Here is an 18,178-nt window from a genome sequence, read left to right on the forward strand (position 1 = left end):
CATGAAAGCATCTCTACTCACATCTTCTACAGTGTTTGTTTCTGGAGTTTGTTATTTTTTAAAGGTCTTTCAGACCAGGCTGTAATTAGCACCGTAGCTTTCACTTATTTTTAAAATGATTATCTACCCAACACAAAAAAAGAAAGGCAAAGCTGTGGTTATTTGGTTAATTTAGCTAGTGGCGTCAGACACAACAGATAAGTAAGGCTTCTTTTTTAAAGTAATTATACTTAGAATGAATGACTCTGCTAAGTTACCCGCACTGATCTCATCTGTCAGAGAGTGGACACTTTGTCCAGTGCTATCTAGAAAGAGGATATCTACACCTCTATTACCTTCCCCACCTGGCCTTCCCGTCTTCCCATCCTGTCCATCCCTAACCTCCTGGTTCCCCTCCCCCCAAAACATTCAAGGAAAGTGAAACTAATATCACTAGCTCTTCTAATGACCAATCTGAAACCTGACACTCTTTTCCCGGAAATTGTGTAGGGCTCTGCCATTCTAAATGAATGGGAGCGGAAGTGTGTCGAATCCAAACCAAGGAGGATGTTCGCTGTTTTCAGGAAGCAGCACTAAGAACTAACAACTGATGGATCTTGAATTTCAATTTTCAGCATATTTATTAGACACCAAAGATGCTTGACAGAAGGTCAGACATTCGCACGTGCATGTGTGCCTCATTTTCCTGTACGGGTCATTCAACCTCTTCTGGTTACTGGGAAGGTAGAGTCCGTTTTAGTGGTTACAGGGCAATGTCATGAAAGATTTCTTTTGTTTTTGTTTTTTTAATTGTAAACAAAACTCAAAAATTTTATATAATCCAAAAACTGTAGACGAGTTTTATTTCTTTCATGCAGTTTTCTTGACAGTTAAGTTTTTTTCAAGGCCTATCCGGTTTCTGTCTGGTCTCCGAGGTTCATTGATCAGTTTTGCTCTGGGTACACGTGTTGTGGTGATTTCTCAGCTTAAGACCCTTCAGAGCATTTCAGACAGCCTGGTGGATTTGAGTATATCAGGCCCATTTTACTTCTGAGCTTTTCTTTATTTTTGGTTCCTTCTGCCACATGTAGTTTGCTCCCTAACCTGCTATTTACATACTGATGGTCTATGGAGATTACTATTCTATTCCAGGTTTATAGTTTGTACGCTCATTCCTCCTTTTCAGAGACTGGAAGTGGTCCTGGTCATTGTCCACAGCTACCCCACCAATAGCAGCATCAGTCTTCTCTTACAAAGGGTTCTTAGTGTCACTGTAGGCAGGTACAGCGTAGCACCACGTCTCAAACTTCAGGTTACAGAGACAAGCAAAGATACTGCTTCTTTCATTTTATTTACTTGTTTTTATTAGGAGTATGCTTAATCACAGAAGACAATTAATTTCTTGCCGCTGAATATCCGCTCCATTCTCTCACAGAGAAAAAGGATAGGCTTTACAGCCAGTCAGAGGACTGGGCCCCAGGTCTGGCCCTGATAAGATATTGGACAGATTAATTAGCCTCTCTGACTTGATGATTCATTTATTTATAAAAGGACATAATAATCTATAACTTGTAGGGTTGTGATTGAATGAAAATAGGTAGTGTTCTTTGAGGCCAAGGACTGTCTTTTTCATCCTGGTATCTTTTGACCTCTACATTGCTCAAAAGAGAGTAGACCCTCACTGAAGTGGTGGTTTGAATGAATGAGCATGAGTGAAAGGGTGGATGCAAAATAGTCAATGGTAATCTTTTTGATTTTATTAAAACAAAAAGGAAATTTTTTGTATAGAAGACTGAAATTCTTACTAGGAAATCAAAGGTCGCTATGACTTCAACCACTTTTGCTTTTTAATTATCACCTGAAGGGAGACTCTAAATCAATAGCAAACTTGATGTCATTTTCTCAAAGCATTTCTTAATTTACTAATAATGTCAACAATAACGACAACAATAACAGTAGTAGTAATGACAAACATTAACAGAGCACTTACAATGCACTAGGCACTCCGCTAAGTACTTCATGTGCCTTATTTCATTTTACCTACAAAAATGACCCCCAGAGGTAGGCATTGATATTTTCTCTTTTTCTTTTTCTGATATTTTCTTTAGATGCAGAGAGGAAAAATAAATGAGCCAGCACCTGGCCAGGCCACTGCTGAACCACTATCTCCTTTTGCTCAGTTCACACTGAAATATAGTCTTTGATTTTCTGGTCTCTGTTTCTTATTTGAAGCGGCAGGAGAGCATAGACCATGCCCTATTCAACTTTAAGTCCTCAGAACCTAGACAGTGCCTGGCCCATGGTAAGTACCTGAATGTTGAATGAATTAATTGACGGTGCAGCCCACACTATACATAAACTCTTGTTTTTAGGCATCCTAAAGAGCTCTGGTCAAGGAGTGCTGTCTTCCCAGCCCATTTATTGTCCTCTCCCATATCATTTAGCCAATCAAACTTGTGGTTCTCTTAGGAGATCAATTTTGAAAATCTTCTGTCCAATTGAAGTTATAATGGAAAGAGAGAGAGAGAGAGAAGCCTACAGTATATTTCACTCTGAGATCAGACACCTAATCCAGTATTGTCTTTCTGTTCTTTGTACTTCATTATTTTTTTATTTTTAAATGTTTTGTTATTTATTTTTGAAAGAAGGGGTGGGGAGAGAGAGAGGGAGACACAGAATCCAAAGTAGGCTCCAGGCTCTGAGCTGTCAGCACAGAGTCTGACACGGAACTCAAACCCACAAACTGTGAGATCATGACCTGAGCTGAAGTAGGGCATTTAACCAACTGAGCCACCCAGTCGCCCCTATTATTATTAGTTTTTTTAATTTCAAGTACGAGTACATGAGGTAAAGTCTCATGTTGAGAACTGTTTTTGGATCAGGATTTGCCATGTGTGTTTGAGTTTGAGGTATACATGCTCATAGGAGATATTTTGTCTTTTGTGCAACAACTCACAAACTATTATAAGACATTTGGATCCGAAACAGCATCTTTCCTACTAGGGATCTAGCCTATAAACTGGGAAAAGAATCATGACAATTTTGGCGAGCAGCTGCCCTCAGCCTTCTGATTATCCTTTCTCCATTTACTTTTAATAACTAGATTGAGCAATACCCTTGTTGGCTGCCCTTCTCTCTTGCCCCGGAGGATGCTGTGTTCTGTTAACTGTCTCCATAGCTCTCTACAGGTTACGTTTTCCTGGCTGCTCCTTCAAACTCAACACTCATTATGAAATAACGCCCACCTGGCTTCTAGTTAAGCGCTGCCACCTGGCCCCTTTTATTTCTGGGACCCTATCATCCTTACAGCTATCAGAAAGCCAAGTTTTGTTAGAGTGCCTCCTACCATCAGTCCAGACCAATAGAGAACAATGATCACAGCGATGGCTGTGGCACTCTCACCAATGCATTTTTAAAATACATTTATTTTTAAAAATGTTAATTCCACGGTTGTATGTATTAGATGTACACTATAGTGATTCAACACTTCCATACGTTGCTCAGCGCTCATCAAGATAAGCGTGCTCTTAATCCCCTTCACTTATTTCACCCACTTCCCCTCTGGTAACCATCTGTTCTCTAGAGTTATGAGTCTGTTTTTTTGGTTTGTGTCTTTTTTTTTTTTTTTTATCATTTGTTCATTTGTTTTGTTCCTTAAATTCCACATGTGAGTGAAATCATGAGGCATTTGTCTTTCTCTGACTGGCTTATTTGGCTTGGCATAATAGTCTCTAGATCCATCCATGTCAGTGCAAATGGCAAGATTTCATCTATCATCTATCAATGGGCACTTGGGCTGCTTACATAATTTGGCATTGTAAATAATACTACAATAAACACAGGGGTGGATATATCCCTCTGAATTTGTGTTTTAATAGTTTTTACTCAGTAGTGTGATTATCATAGGGTGGTTGTATTTTTAATTTTTTGAAGAACCTCTATACTGTTTTCCACATTAGCTGTACCAATTTGCATTCCCACCAACAGTGCATGAGGGCTCCTTTTCCTCCACATCCTTGCCAATACTTGTTTCTTAAGTTTTTATTTTAGCCATTCTGATAGTTATGACATGATACCTCATCATAGTTTTGGTGTGCAGTTCCCTGGTGATCTTTTCATGTCTTCTGCCCATTTTTCATTGGATTATTTGTTGTTGGCCATCTACATGTCTTCTTTGGGGAAATGTCTGTTCATGTCTTCTGCCCGTTTTTAATTGGATTATTTGTTGTTATTATTGTTGTTAGTGTTTTCGTGTTGTGTAAGTTCTTTATTTTGGACACTCTCCCCTTATCAGATATGTCTTTTCCCATAGGAAAAGTAGGTTGTCTTTTCACCAACGTGAAGTTGTCTCTTCACCAATGCACTTTTTTTTAAATATTTTTATTTATTTCTAGGATAGAGAGAGACAGCGTGAACAGGGGAGGGTCAGAGAGAGAGGGAGATACAGACTCTGAAACAGGCTCCAGGCTCTGAGCTGGCAGTCAGCACAGAGCCGACGCGGGGCTCGAACCCACGAACAGCAAGATCATGACCTAAGCGAAAGTCGGACGCTTAACCGACTAAGCCACCCAGGCGCCCCTCACCAATGCATTTTTTATCACTGTGGTAAGTAGGGTATCCTCTAGGCCATCTCACAGAAGAATGTTGACTATTGGGCTTTCCATCCTGATCCACTGCATCCAGACTAGCATGTCACTTTTCTGAGCCTTTCAACACCTTTTTCCCACTCTCGGTCATGGTAGTTCTGGCATTTCTACTTCACCAAACATGAGCCATCACTGTCTTCTAGCTTATAAGAGCCAGCCCATCTGCACATTGGCCCAGGTTCTTGGGGTCCCTGCCATGGTATGAAATCCTATATTATAGTAGAGTGCTACCATACTGACAAGGTTTTCTTCTTCTAACTTTATGTTCTACCCACCTCCCCTTCTTTGATTAGCATCTTTAGTCCCATATATACACCCCTAGCCAAATTCTGCAGCTTCCTTGTAAAAGAGTCCCTTTCCTCTCTTAGCAGACTCAGGGCTTCCTGACCTATATTATATTTTAACTTAGCTATAGTTATTTTTCCCATCCAGGAAGAGAAGTGGGTGTACATCCTGATAGAAGTTCATGTCATCTTCACCATTATCTATAAGCAGGGAGGAGGGAGAGCTAGACTCTCATAGGAAAGAGTGGGTCACGTCGGTGGAACTGGAAATAAACAAAGGGATCTGGGGATTCAAGATTTTTGAATTGATCCAGATGTCCCCATTCCAGTTTCAGGGTCTCATTCTTTCCCTGGACTTTTTGCCGAATTGCTGAGATTGAAAATTCAACCTTCTTTAGAATTCTGCTACTCTTATAATTCAGTGATGGGTCTGACCCTCACTTTTCTCTGGCCTCTGGTTGCAGATGAAATCTTCTGTGTTGGCTGACACTGACACTATATGTTTTTCACAATTCACTTTGAATTGTTGATTCATTATCCTTAGCTTGTCCTTGCCCTTCTCCCGTGCATCCGTTGCTTCCCACGATAGTTCTCTAATTCAATATATCTTTAATAACTACTTCCTCAAACTGTCCAAGACCAGGGACCTCACCCCATCAGTGCATTCTTGTCCATCATTATACCCTTCCAGTTCTCCAGCTGCAAAAGTTATAACAGTAGTCCCATAGTATGTCAGGGCTATACATTACTACACTTTCTACCTATGTGGTGGGGTAAATACAGTATCACTATTCACCTCCAAAATTCCATTTTAGTTGCTTCTTCCTAGTACCACTCCTGGTACCCTGTTGCATGCATATCAGATTCTCAGGAAAACAGACTCATACAGAGTTTTGCATTCGAGAAGTATGCTTGGGATCCCTCTCAGGAACAATGTCTGTGGGAGAGTGACTAAAGTAAGATTGAACAGAGAGAGGAGTCAAATCGTGATGCAATCACTTCATAAGCCTCAGATGACTTCATAGTAAGCTCTGAGACTAGGACAGTTCTTCGTATTTGCCCCACCTTAAGGCAAGGAAGCTTTGCACTCTTGCTTTCACCAGCTGCTTCTTGGAGTATGCTAGATCATAGGTATGAAAGCTCTCTTCAGTTTAGAGCAGTTCTGGGAGAACGAGCATCCAACTCTGCTGTCAGAAATTCTGAAGAACACTACTGTTTAAGGAGTGAGTAAAAGAAGAGCAGCCCACGAGGAAGGCTGACAGGATAACAGAAATAACTTGCTGATACGGGAAGAGGACACCAAGGAAAGTGAAATCATTGAGAACAGAGGAGTAATCAACATTTAAAATGCAGCAAAGCAGACCAATAAGAGTTAGGATGTGTCCATTGGATTCAGTATTGAGGGATTTATGTAGTTCAGTGCTACAACAGAGAAGGCAATTCTTCCTGGCATTGCTTAGTACTGAATTATGATGATTCATTCATTCAACACATAATTATTGAGCACCATACTTGGTACAGGGCACTATATGTACAAAGATGATCAAAACAGACTGAAAGCTTAGAGTCTCATGATTTATGAAGATATTTCCCACTGGGTATTAGTGGAAATGTGAACATTTATAGCTTTGGGTTTTTGAAATGCCTGGTTAAAATTCTGTCATGAAGTTTTTAAACAAGGACCATTAAACAGCCTACATTACACAAATACTTATTCGTACATTTTTATACATCATGGAAACCCAAATCTTTTAACCACACTACAGATGCTGAAAACAGCCATCGGGTAGAGCTTATGGGTGTGTCTTGGTGAGAGAGCTATGAAATTGGCTCATAAGTCAACTACACCCACTCAAGCAGATGTGATTGAGCTTGTGCTATTCCATCTATGTTATATGAATAACTTAAAAAATAGAGAAGGGGCTTGAATCAAAGAACACATATCTACATGTATGGATAGCAGCAACAGAGAAATGCCTAAAAAAGTGCTCTGAAATGAAATGAAATAGGTTACCATCAAGTTGCATGTGAAACCTTCTAACTTTTCCCATTTTTATTCTCTCTATTACGTTGATAGATAGTTTGCAGATTTGAAAATCCAAATGCACAGCTAGTGGTACATCACGATTGTTTATCTTCATTCTAGCAATTGTTGGAATTCAGTTCATGATAAAAATCACTTCATGAAGTACACAGAGTTGCCCCATCTCATTGTAACTTGTATAGCAAAGAAATATCCCACTTCAGGGGACTTGGGATGCTGAGCCTGAGCTTTTTGTCAGAGCAAGTGGATTTCCATTCTTTCCCCCAGGCCACTATAGCTCTATGGGTCAGTAATGCTGTCGACTTAGAGGTAGTTTCAAAGCAAGTCAAAGCAACAATAGGAACTGGTTATTACAGGAGGAGAAATGAAAGGGGTTGGAAAGATTCAAACCACGGGCCAGAAAATATATATTATTTGCACACAGTTTGCTAGATATAGATCGGAATGGGCACGAAGAGGGGTGATGACAAAAAAAAAGATAAGCAGATTTCAACTACTCCTAAGTACCTGTCTAAGATAGATGAGTGAGAATTCTTTGTTAGGGTCACTACAGTTTCAATTTCTAACCCTCCTGACTCAACAAGAGCTTTCCCAAAGGGCTTTATGGAATACAAACATGTTTCACAAGTTTTGTAAGATTCTGTGTCCTCAAGGTATTTTGCTATTGTTGAGATGTATGAAGAGCAGAGAGTCAAGGAAAATTATAATAGGATAACTTTGCTGATCACCCTTGACTCTTTAGGCATGTTTATTCAGTATCTACATGGAAATTTTATTAAGCATTGGTTGTATGTAAAATAGTGAGAAACATGTGGAAGGAATGGATAAAATGCAATCAGAATTTGGTATGGCATATTCAACCAGAATAAATGACTAATATAAGGTATATATGATGTATGAATGATATGTTGTAGGTATAAAATGACAAAAGCTAGAGCAGATTGACCAAAATTTCCTTTTAAAAAATATATTTCCTTAACACTTTTATCAAAGAGATAGATCTCTTTAAGAAGATAAAGTTGGTGAAATGCCTATCTTTAAGCCTATGGAATTTAGATTTACACTGGTTTGGGAGAGTTTAAGAATGTATTAGTGATGAGTCTGTAGAAAAACAAGGAAACCAAATAAAACAAAACAAAAACAAAAACAAGCAAACAACAACGACAAAAAGACAACTATTAAGTTTAGAGAAAACAGGAGGGTTGCAGGAAAGGAAAACTAACCATAGAATCCCCACATTGCTTGATGTGAAAAGTGTGTACTCATAGTAATGTAAATACTGAATACTGAGCTACTCAAAATACTCTATACCTGTAGGATGGAAAGAAAGAAGGTGAAGGTTTGTAAGTGTGTGTGTCTGTGTGTGTGTGGCACACACACAGGGTGGGAGTCAATAAATAATGCTTAAACTGGAAAAAATAGCAGTAAACTATAAGCACGCTACCAAGAAATATAACAGTAAGTACCAAGATAAGTAGCTAAACATTTTAGTGGTTGACTCTGGGAAGCAGGAAATGGTGGGAAATGGTGGGGGCGGGGGTGGGGGGGCAGTGTTTAAGGAAGACTGTTTCCTCAACAAACTCAGCCTTTAAAATCTGTAATCTTATAATTTTGATAAAAATACCTACTTAAATCTAAAAATGCAAGTTACATCACAGCATGCAGTACCAAAACTATGTGTATATGTATTTAAGAGGTCTTTGAGAATTAATTACAGTTAATAATTCTTATTTCTGAAGAGTGGAATTATAACAAGGGGAGAGGAGGAGGACTTTTATACACTTCAATAGTTTTGACTTTTTGAATGAACATATATTATTTTGTAGAAGTTACATTTCTACATAAATAAAAATTTACGTACATTAAAAATTAAAATAAAATGTGGCAAATTAAATAATTCATTTATATTAGAACTTGTTTATATGCAATTTAGGCACTGTGTATGAATTCGGAAACTTAAACGAACTGGCTGAATTACCCATTTGAAGACTTCAGTTTGGGGAAGATATAGCTATGGGATACACAGGGATAAAGTCTCATCGAGGGACATATTTGATGAGGTTAAGTGAAATAATCGCACATAAAAGCATTTTAAAATGCAGAACAAATGGGGGTGCCTGGGTGGCTCAGTTAGTTGAGCTTCTGACTCAGTTTCGGCTCAGGTCATGATTGCACAGTTCGTGGGTTCAAGCCCTGTGTCAGTCTGCACTAGCAATGTGGGGCCTGCTTAGGATTCTCTGTCTCCCTCCCTTTCGGCCCCTCTCCTGCTCACTTGCTCTCTTTCAAAATAAATAAATAAATAAAATTTAAAAAATTAAATGAAACGCAGAACAAATGAATATATTAATTATAACGCCTGAAGAATATGTAGGCAAATAGTAAACCACAGGTGGGCAAATGGCAATCCAGAGACATACTCTTAAGAAAAGACGGCCCAGAAATACTTCCAGCCTCTCAGAAGTGATAATCATTCAACTACCTACCTAGATAGCTAAATGTTTGACTACTGCGGGTCTTAACAAGAAATATAGCATTTTAATGAAGCTCAACTCCCCTGAGTTGGGGTTAGAAAAGTTGGAGTAAGAAAAGCATATGTGGTTAGCAAAATTGGTCACAGAACTGGTTGAATACAGCCAAATGTCTTGCTTTGATCTGCAAGTGGACAGCCTAGCTTGGTTCTATGCCGTGGCCACAGACTGCACTTCCAAACCCAGCAGTCTCAGAGCTGCATGCCCCTGGCCACAAAGGGGATTAGACAGAGGAGTGTGGTTAATCCATGCAAATCCATCCACACTACCAGACAAAGAGTTCAAATAATGTTCCACTACATTAGGTAACTGGTAACACATTTTATGAATAGAGAACATATTACTATTTCAACATAGATGCTGCTTTACTCCTGCTGCTGGGAATTGTGGCTCTTAGAATACTTCTGCTTTCTCTAGGCTAAGGTACTTAGAATCTCAAAAGTGGAAGGAATCCTATAGGTCATTTACCCAACACTTCTGCATGATGCAGAACTTTTCTGTACAGCATCCTTTGAAAAAATAATATAGTCTCTGCTCCATTATTTAAAGTGGTAAAGGGAGTAAGAATTCTTACTGCATTCTTGGTGAGTGATAGTTGTCAAAAGTTTCCCCTGGTGATGGGACTGACCATTGACCCCAGCTTTGTTTCCTGGCAGAACATTGAACAATCTTAATCCTTCTCTGAATTACGTACAGATAACCTATGTTTTCCTACGCCTTTTCTAATCCTGACAAAACGGTTTCTCTAACCATTTCTCCAAAGGCCTACTTTTCATATTCCTTCATATTCTTCATGATCCAGATATGTTCCAAATTGTCAGTGTAAAGTACACAGACCTGAACACAAATCTTGAGATTTGTCCACTTTGCACAAGCAGTGCTACGATCTTCTTGCCCTGTACAGTTTCTTATCTGTATAGTTCCGTGAAGACGGTGCAAGAAAGAGCCACTGGCAGCTCCAAGCCCAGTAAAGTGTGGGTTGGCCTGCTGGATCTTACCTTGACCCTTTCTCTGGCATGTAAAAACCACCAGGGCAACAAATCAAGGACCAAATTGAAATACTGGGCTGATTTTGAGAAAGGGAATAAACCTCCTTGTGGCTAACAAATTCTTTTGTGAGTCATATAGTTTCCACGTCATTGTTATCAACAAAATTGAAGGAAGACATAACCAAGTTATTAGAAGACATATCATTAGAAATAACTTTTTTTAATGATAGATCCCTATGCAACTACATAACTCAGAAAATGTTAAAGGAATTAAGGAATATTTTCATAATAAAACTCCTTCCATTCTCATTTATTTATTTATGCAAACAGGTCTTTTTAGTGCTTACAGCCACAAAACAAAAAGTAGAATCACCGTAAGGATGAACTTTGTTTAATTCTAATAATAAATAATATTGATTCATGGACTTATGGACTAATGTTTTTAATAGTTCAATTCATCTTATTAAGAAATACATCTACACTACAATTTTGATTTTTATTCTTAATAAGTATGCATTCTAGTGTGCAATAATTTATGCTAGTTAGGTTAGTTCGGTTAATAGTGTATTAATAGTAATTATTTTATTTTTTAAAATAATAACGTATGGTTACAAGATTTTAAAAATTTTCATGTTTCAATGTACACATATATAAAGTTTTGAAAGTTATAGGGTGACTAATAAAACACTTTCCAACATAAAAATATGGAAAGGTGGAACGCAAATGTAAGTTTACATTAAAAAGGAACAATATAGGGGCGCCTGGGTGGCTTAGTCGGTTAAGCGTCCGACTTTTGCTTAGGTCATGATCTCGCGGTTCGTGGGTTCGAGCCCCGCGACGGGCTCTGTGCTGACTGCCAGCTCAGAACCTGGAGCCTGTTTCAGAGTCTGTGACTCCCTCTCTCTCTGACCTTCCTCTGCTCACGCTGTCTCTCTCTCTCTCTCCTAGAAATAAATTTTTTTAAAAAAGGAACAATATAAAATTTTATGCAATTAAGAGGAGCATGTTCCTGTATTTTAATAATTGATGATCATGAATATCAAATTATTAAACATCTAAATTTTATTGGATACATTTAAAAGACTGAAGTAACCGTTTAATTTTAAATGTCATGGTAATCAAAATGGCAGAATTTATAGTTTTTGGAAACACTTAAAAATTATATTCTTTACAACTACTCATGATCAAGATTTATAGATATCAAACTAAAACTATATGAAGGGTGCATCTTTCTTTTTTAATGAAACTTAAATAGATTTTAGGTTGTTTTTCCTTATATGACCATAACAGTTTAAATATCACTTCCTTATATCTCTCCCTAGGAAGACTGGAGCCATTCACCCACACTCTGGATTAATTAGGACAGTAACTGGAGGAACGTCTCAACTGTGTAACCCTTGAATGTCCTCGGTTGAAGGCAATATGCATAAACGAGACAATATACTCAAAAGTCCAGATTGGAGTGAACATAGAGGGACAGGCCTGAGCCAAGGACAGTGTAGATAAAATTATACACAGTTCATCTTATTACTCTTGCATACTGCAAGAGTCCTTGCCTGCCAGACTCTTCTAATGACACCGATATTTCCCCCATTTACTACATAGGTGTCAAATATTTTATGTTTTCATGTCAGATAAAAAAGCACTTTAAGCACAGCTCCAGAAGAGTATATATTTCACCTACTCGTATGCTTTTTAAAGGGTCAAAATTTAATGATAGAATTCCATTTGTGGGTTCTCCACGGCCAATATTAGTCACACTGAACTTGAATGACTGAAACCACTCCTCGCTTATTGATTTTTCATACAATGTGAAATGAAATCCTGTCTTACATGAGTTTTGGAAAAGCAGATAGAGAGGCTGCCACAATCTTTGCTTTAATTCGAGAGCCTTATTTCCTGCCTGATTGAGTTCATGTATGTCTATGGAAAACTATTCAGCTCATCCGAATAGCCTCATGAGTCAGTCCTTTGAGGAAAACTGGAGTGGGGCTTCTCTTACGTAAGCAAAACGAATGTCTTACTCACCAGGGCTCAGCAAGGAGACAATGCGGCCTGCAGATGATTAACTCAGGTATGCTCTGAAGAAGGACAGAGCCTTTGGCCTCAATAAAGATCAGAGGCTCATTTGGCAACCAAAAAAAAAAAAAAAAAAATCAGAAACTGTTAAACTCTGGTCGAGTTTTGCAATTGCTTTGAAATAAACCTTTTAGTGATTGCAACCATTTCTAGGCTTGGCTATATTCTGAACAAGTTGGCTCACCCTGATTAAAAAACAAATATATAAATAGTTATGAAGAATAAAATGAAGAGATTAACTTTCTCTCCCCAACATCAGTATAACCATACTTCACAGAATAAGGGAGCTGTGTACCACATTATCTCCATAGTTCCTTCTGAGTCCATCAGAGTTAACTATGCTCCTAGATCAGTAGAAAAGCATCACTGGAATTATAAAAGTACCAAAAAGAAATACCCTGTTGGAAATGGATTAACAGAATCATAAACGTTCAGAGTAAGAGATAACATTAGAGGCAATCTAGCCCAGTGCATGGTTCCAGATCAGGTAAAACTGAGGTCCAGAAAATTCACATCATCTACTTAAAGGTAAGTAATGGTGAAACTAAATTGGAATCTTGCTTTCACTGTTTTTCTTATCTTTTGTTTCTCTCATCTAGATACACGAAAGAGATAGGTTATTAAAATAACGGACGAAACTTCTCTCCCTTTGGCAGTTTTGTTGATTAGCAATCCTAGTACACAATCTAACTTCCTTCTTCCTTGCCACCTCTGCAGAGGCCAGAGAAGCTAAACACAGGTTTCCTCTACTGCCCAAAAGTAGAGCATGCCCATGAAACCTTTTGTAAACTGAGATGATGTCAAGCAAAAAAGCAATTACCATTAATTTAAATGGAAAACATGTTTGAGCCTTCCCAGACCCAAACAATAACCTCTCTAAGGCTTTTCTTATACGTTAAGACACGTCTTGCAAATGGATGCACAAAATAAATCAAGATAAAGTGCAGATGCTCACGGACACAATTCAAAGACATGGTGGTTGGATGCTGGGATGCTGAGTGCGGCTTCCAGGGAAGGAGCTTGGCGGGGCGTTCTCCCTGCTTGATGATGGCTCACTACAAAATGCTGAATGGTATTTTTATTTTTCTCCTCTTCTCATAAAAGTAAAAATCCTCCTCAGATTTCTTTCACTTGGTTAGTAAAACACCTACTAATGTAGGTTCTACATTACTAATGTAATTCTTTTGTTAAAAATGAAGTGGTGTATAATGTGAACTTTCAAAAAGTTAGGGATACCTGTCTTTCCTTTACCTGTGTTCACGGTGGTGTCAGGCGCTTGCTGACACAGTTCTGGCCAATAAAACGCAAACTGAATGTCTGCCAGGGGCTCTAAGAAGATTTTCTCTTTTCAGATAAAACATACCTAGAACTACTATTATCTTTTCTTCTTTTCCTGACTTGAATATGTTTTTGTCACATGAAACTGAGCCAGCCATCTTATGAGGTAACAAATATGAAGAAATATCCAAGAAAATTATGAAGATGCCCTAACAAGTTTAGGTCACTGAACCATCAGCAGCAGCTACCTATTTCTAAATTCCCTGTTTTGTGAAAGAAAAAAAAAAAAATAACCTCCTTTTTGTTTAAGCCACTGTACTGGTATCTTCTGTTACTTGTGCCCCCAAATATTCCTTCCTGACATTTCTTTTCTATATTTTGTATATAAATACATACAAAGGAGACCCAGGACACCAACCTGGGGACCCAAACGAAGAGTAAAAGTACACCTGATGGCTTAGATCACCTGAGGAAATTTGGGAAGTGCGTCTTCAGCACCTTCTACCTGTCTTTCTGAGTTCTCTTTTCCACTTTTAAAATCACTTCTTACAGTGGATTAAAGTGGCCCCAAAGTATATGTGCAAGTTCTAACCCTTTGCACCTGAAAATGTGACCTTATTTGAAAATAGTTTTTACAGATGTAATCCTGAACTTAGGGTGGGCCCTAAATCCAATGACTAATGTTCTTAAAAGAGAAAAGAGGGACATTTGACCCAGTCAGACTCAGAGAGGAAAAGGCAATGCATAAAGATGGAGGGAGAGATTGAGGGCAGTCACAAGCCAAGGAGTAGCAAGGACTGGCAGCAGCCCCAGGAAGCTGGGAGAGAGGCAGCAAATGGATTCTCTCTCAGAGCCTTTGGACAAGCATGGCCATGTCCACACCTTTATTTCAGACTTCTGACTTCCGGAACTGTGAGACAATAAGTGTGTGCTATTTTAAGCCACCCAGTTTGTGGTAGTTTATTGTGATGTCTCTAGAAGACTAATACATTCCCGAAGATGCCTAGTGCTTTTATGCTGTAGGCAGAACATCCAAAAATGGGGAAAGAGCCACACTTAACATACGAAAGATATATCTCTAAAATGGTGAGCTTCTAGGCATCAATAGGATATTCAGTCATACTCAGAACACAAGTAAGGTTGCCTTGGCAGACTAAGTTTTCACAAAAACCCTACTCTGGAATATAGCATAAGGTTCGGAGGAAAACTGTCATTTCACGATGTACCTTAGCAGTTACATGATTTTTAAAAACTTTCTAATGTTTATTTATTTTTGAGTGAGAGAGAAACAGAGACAGAGCACCAGCAGAGAAGGGTCAGAGAGAGAAGGAGACACAGAATCCGAAGCCGGCTTCAGGCTCTGAGGCATCAGCAGAGTCTGACATGGGGATCAAACTCACAAACCACCAGATCATGACATGAGCAGAAAAGTCAGACACATAACTGAGCCACTCAGGCACCTTTGTTTTGTTTTTGTTTTTGTCTGTTGTTGCTTTTTTTTTTTTTAAGAGAATGAAGGCATGAGCCGGTTGGGGATGTTTAGAAATGGGCGGGGTAGTTTATCTTATTGAATCAATGAGACAATGATGGGTGGGGGGAGGGCAGCTGTCATTTCATTAGCAAAGAACAGAGGTATAAATTGTTCTGCAGCTCTCAAGATGCCACATGATCAAGCTTATCCCTCCCCAAATATCAGCATCATCCCATTGAGAAACTGTCCTAGAGGATCCTGGGGAAGTTCAACTACCACCACTCCCTTCTGAGACCAACCCTTTTTGGACTCTCTCCTTTTCTACTCTAACTTTGGATCATTGTTCAGGACTGTCACCCTAAGTTCATGTCAGTCCTTCCTTCTTCTCACTTTCTTGCCCAGAGGAGGGAAAATTTAGCAAATCCAACAACTAACTCATCATTAATCAAGAATAAAGGGCTGCATTTTATTTTAAATACTTTCTCCCTCCATTATGAATTCTAGTAGAGGCCATATTAAAATTGTAATTAATGAAAGAAATGTTAATTCTGGTGATATATTATTTAATGAGTTCATGATTCATTAACTTGGAAAGAATCCATTTGTTTGCACAAAATGAATCTCAATGATGGAATTATATAATTATTTAGCATGAATGATGATAACACATTTAATAAAATTAGGACAATTATTTTAGGTAAATTTTACAGATTAGGATTAATTAATGTTATATATATAATGGTTTTAGAGATTATATATGTAAATTACACTATTATAATAATTATAATGTTTCAGTGCAAGTCTAATATAACAGCTCTGATTGGAGCACCCTAATCTTACTCTTAGAGGAAAAGTTTTCCAAGTCATCAAAATGAGCCAATAAAATTAAAATCGCATTCCTACTATCAAATCTGCTTCTTTAATAACAGCTATATTGGTGTGGAGAGACATGATGGTTTTACTTCACCTGGATTTATATAATATTCTCCAATGAGAAATTGGAGAAATCTATAGCATGTTCTAAAATCTATAGCATGTTCTTAGGAAACAAATACTACCCATGGTAGTGTTATAGACAGACGGTATTGTCACAGTAATTTTTGTCTCCTAGAAATAAGCAGCAAGATAAACAACAAAAGAAAATAACCACAGTCCAAGACAATTGCTAGCTCTTGGACACATTATTTGGCTCAACTGTTTTATTTTCCTGCATAGAAGAAAGGATATCCTTTTAAAATTACTGAAAGCCAGCTGTTATAAGCCATAGGGATTTCAGCCATCATATTCCAAAAAAGAGGAACTCTTTTGGACTAACAGAGCATTCACTTTATTATGAGACTCTAAGAACAAACTGTTCTGTATTAACAGCCAAAAGAGAGAAGCTATTTTATACCAAGTAAAACTGAGGCACAGATACATGAAGTGATACTGGAACCCAGATGTCCTGAATTTCTGGCTTGTGATTCATCATTAAAATGTTAAGAAAGTTCCTTTTGGGAAAATGGGGGGAAAAGGGAAGTCCCTAAGGAGAGGAGAAAACATTTGGTATCTATGGCAGGCTCGTTGGCAAGGAAAAAGTCATGCAAAATTGCCATGGATTTCCAGAAAACCTGATCCCTAACTCCACTCATGGGTAAAGGGGGTTTCTTCAGGTTATGTTGCCCTCCAGGACTGGTGTGGGTCAATATCCTGCAGACTGTGGCCAACTCAGTGTATATTCAGCTGTAACAGTATGTGAACCCTTAGTAAGTTCATCTGTGGAGACTCCTGTGAATAGGGCCTTTTCATAATTGGGTGAGCCACATGTTGATGTGGATAAAGGAAGCACAGATTTGGAACTGGGCCTAGAAAATTAGGTGGTCACATAAAGGCTAAATGGATGAGACATACTGCTTAAAAATATACATCAGAGTGCACAGTATTTGGATTTGCCAACCATAACTCTATGGCTAATGAATTCCAAATATCCACGTCAGCTGGCACTGTATAGATTGAGCTTTAGGCTGATATAGACATGGCAAGTGAATTGAGTTGGAACACAGAAAATCTCTCCATGTGGCAGTTTGCAAAAGGGACTGAATTAATCATTACCTTCACAATATACAAGCTCAGTAAGCTTTCAGTCTACGTTTTCCATGTATCACTAAGAATTCTATTAATTTACATATAATAGACAATATTCAATTGTTTGTTTGGCTGGCTGCTTAATTCATTTATTCATTCAACAAATATTGATGGAGAATCTCCCACGGGAAAAACTTGGTTAGAAAGTAACATGAAGGAGCCACAATGACCACGTCTTCAAGAAGCTCTCAACTATACAATAACAGTTAGTAACAATGCTTTAATGATAATTTCAGGGGCAGTGGCACAGGAATGCATAGGGACTCTTGGGCAAGCGGGAAGTTTTTCCAGAAAGGAGGTTACATTTAAACCCAACAAGGAGACAGAGGAAGGGAATGAAGCTGAAGACATTCTAGGCAGAGGAAATAACAAAGCCATAAAAGTCTGAAGAAATACTAGACTATAAATCCTGAGAACCTGTGTTGGGCCAGGTACCATTCTAAGCATTTTCATGTATTAACTCTGATTCTCATAACAGCCCTATACAATGGATGCATTTATTTGTACAAAATATGAAAACTCAGGTCCCAGGAACCCAATTCACTCTCCCATGATTTCAGACACAAGGAAGGCATAGCTGGGGTTCAACCCCAAGCAGTCTGTCCTCAGAGACCTCACTGCCCAATAGCACTCTGCCCTTATGGGACATTTTCAGTCTACACAGGGAGAATAGTTTGGTGTGGCTGAAGCATCAGCTCTGTGAGAGTTCTTGGAAGGAACCAAGAACAGAAAGGGAGTTTGGGGTCAGAACAGAGA

The sequence above is a fragment of the Hyaena hyaena genome, unplaced genomic scaffold (assembly GCF_003009895.1).
Source record: "Hyaena hyaena isolate Hyena2069 unplaced genomic scaffold, ASM300989v1 scaffold_1372, whole genome shotgun sequence".
Lineage (NCBI taxonomy): Eukaryota > Metazoa > Chordata > Mammalia > Carnivora > Hyaenidae > Hyaena > Hyaena hyaena.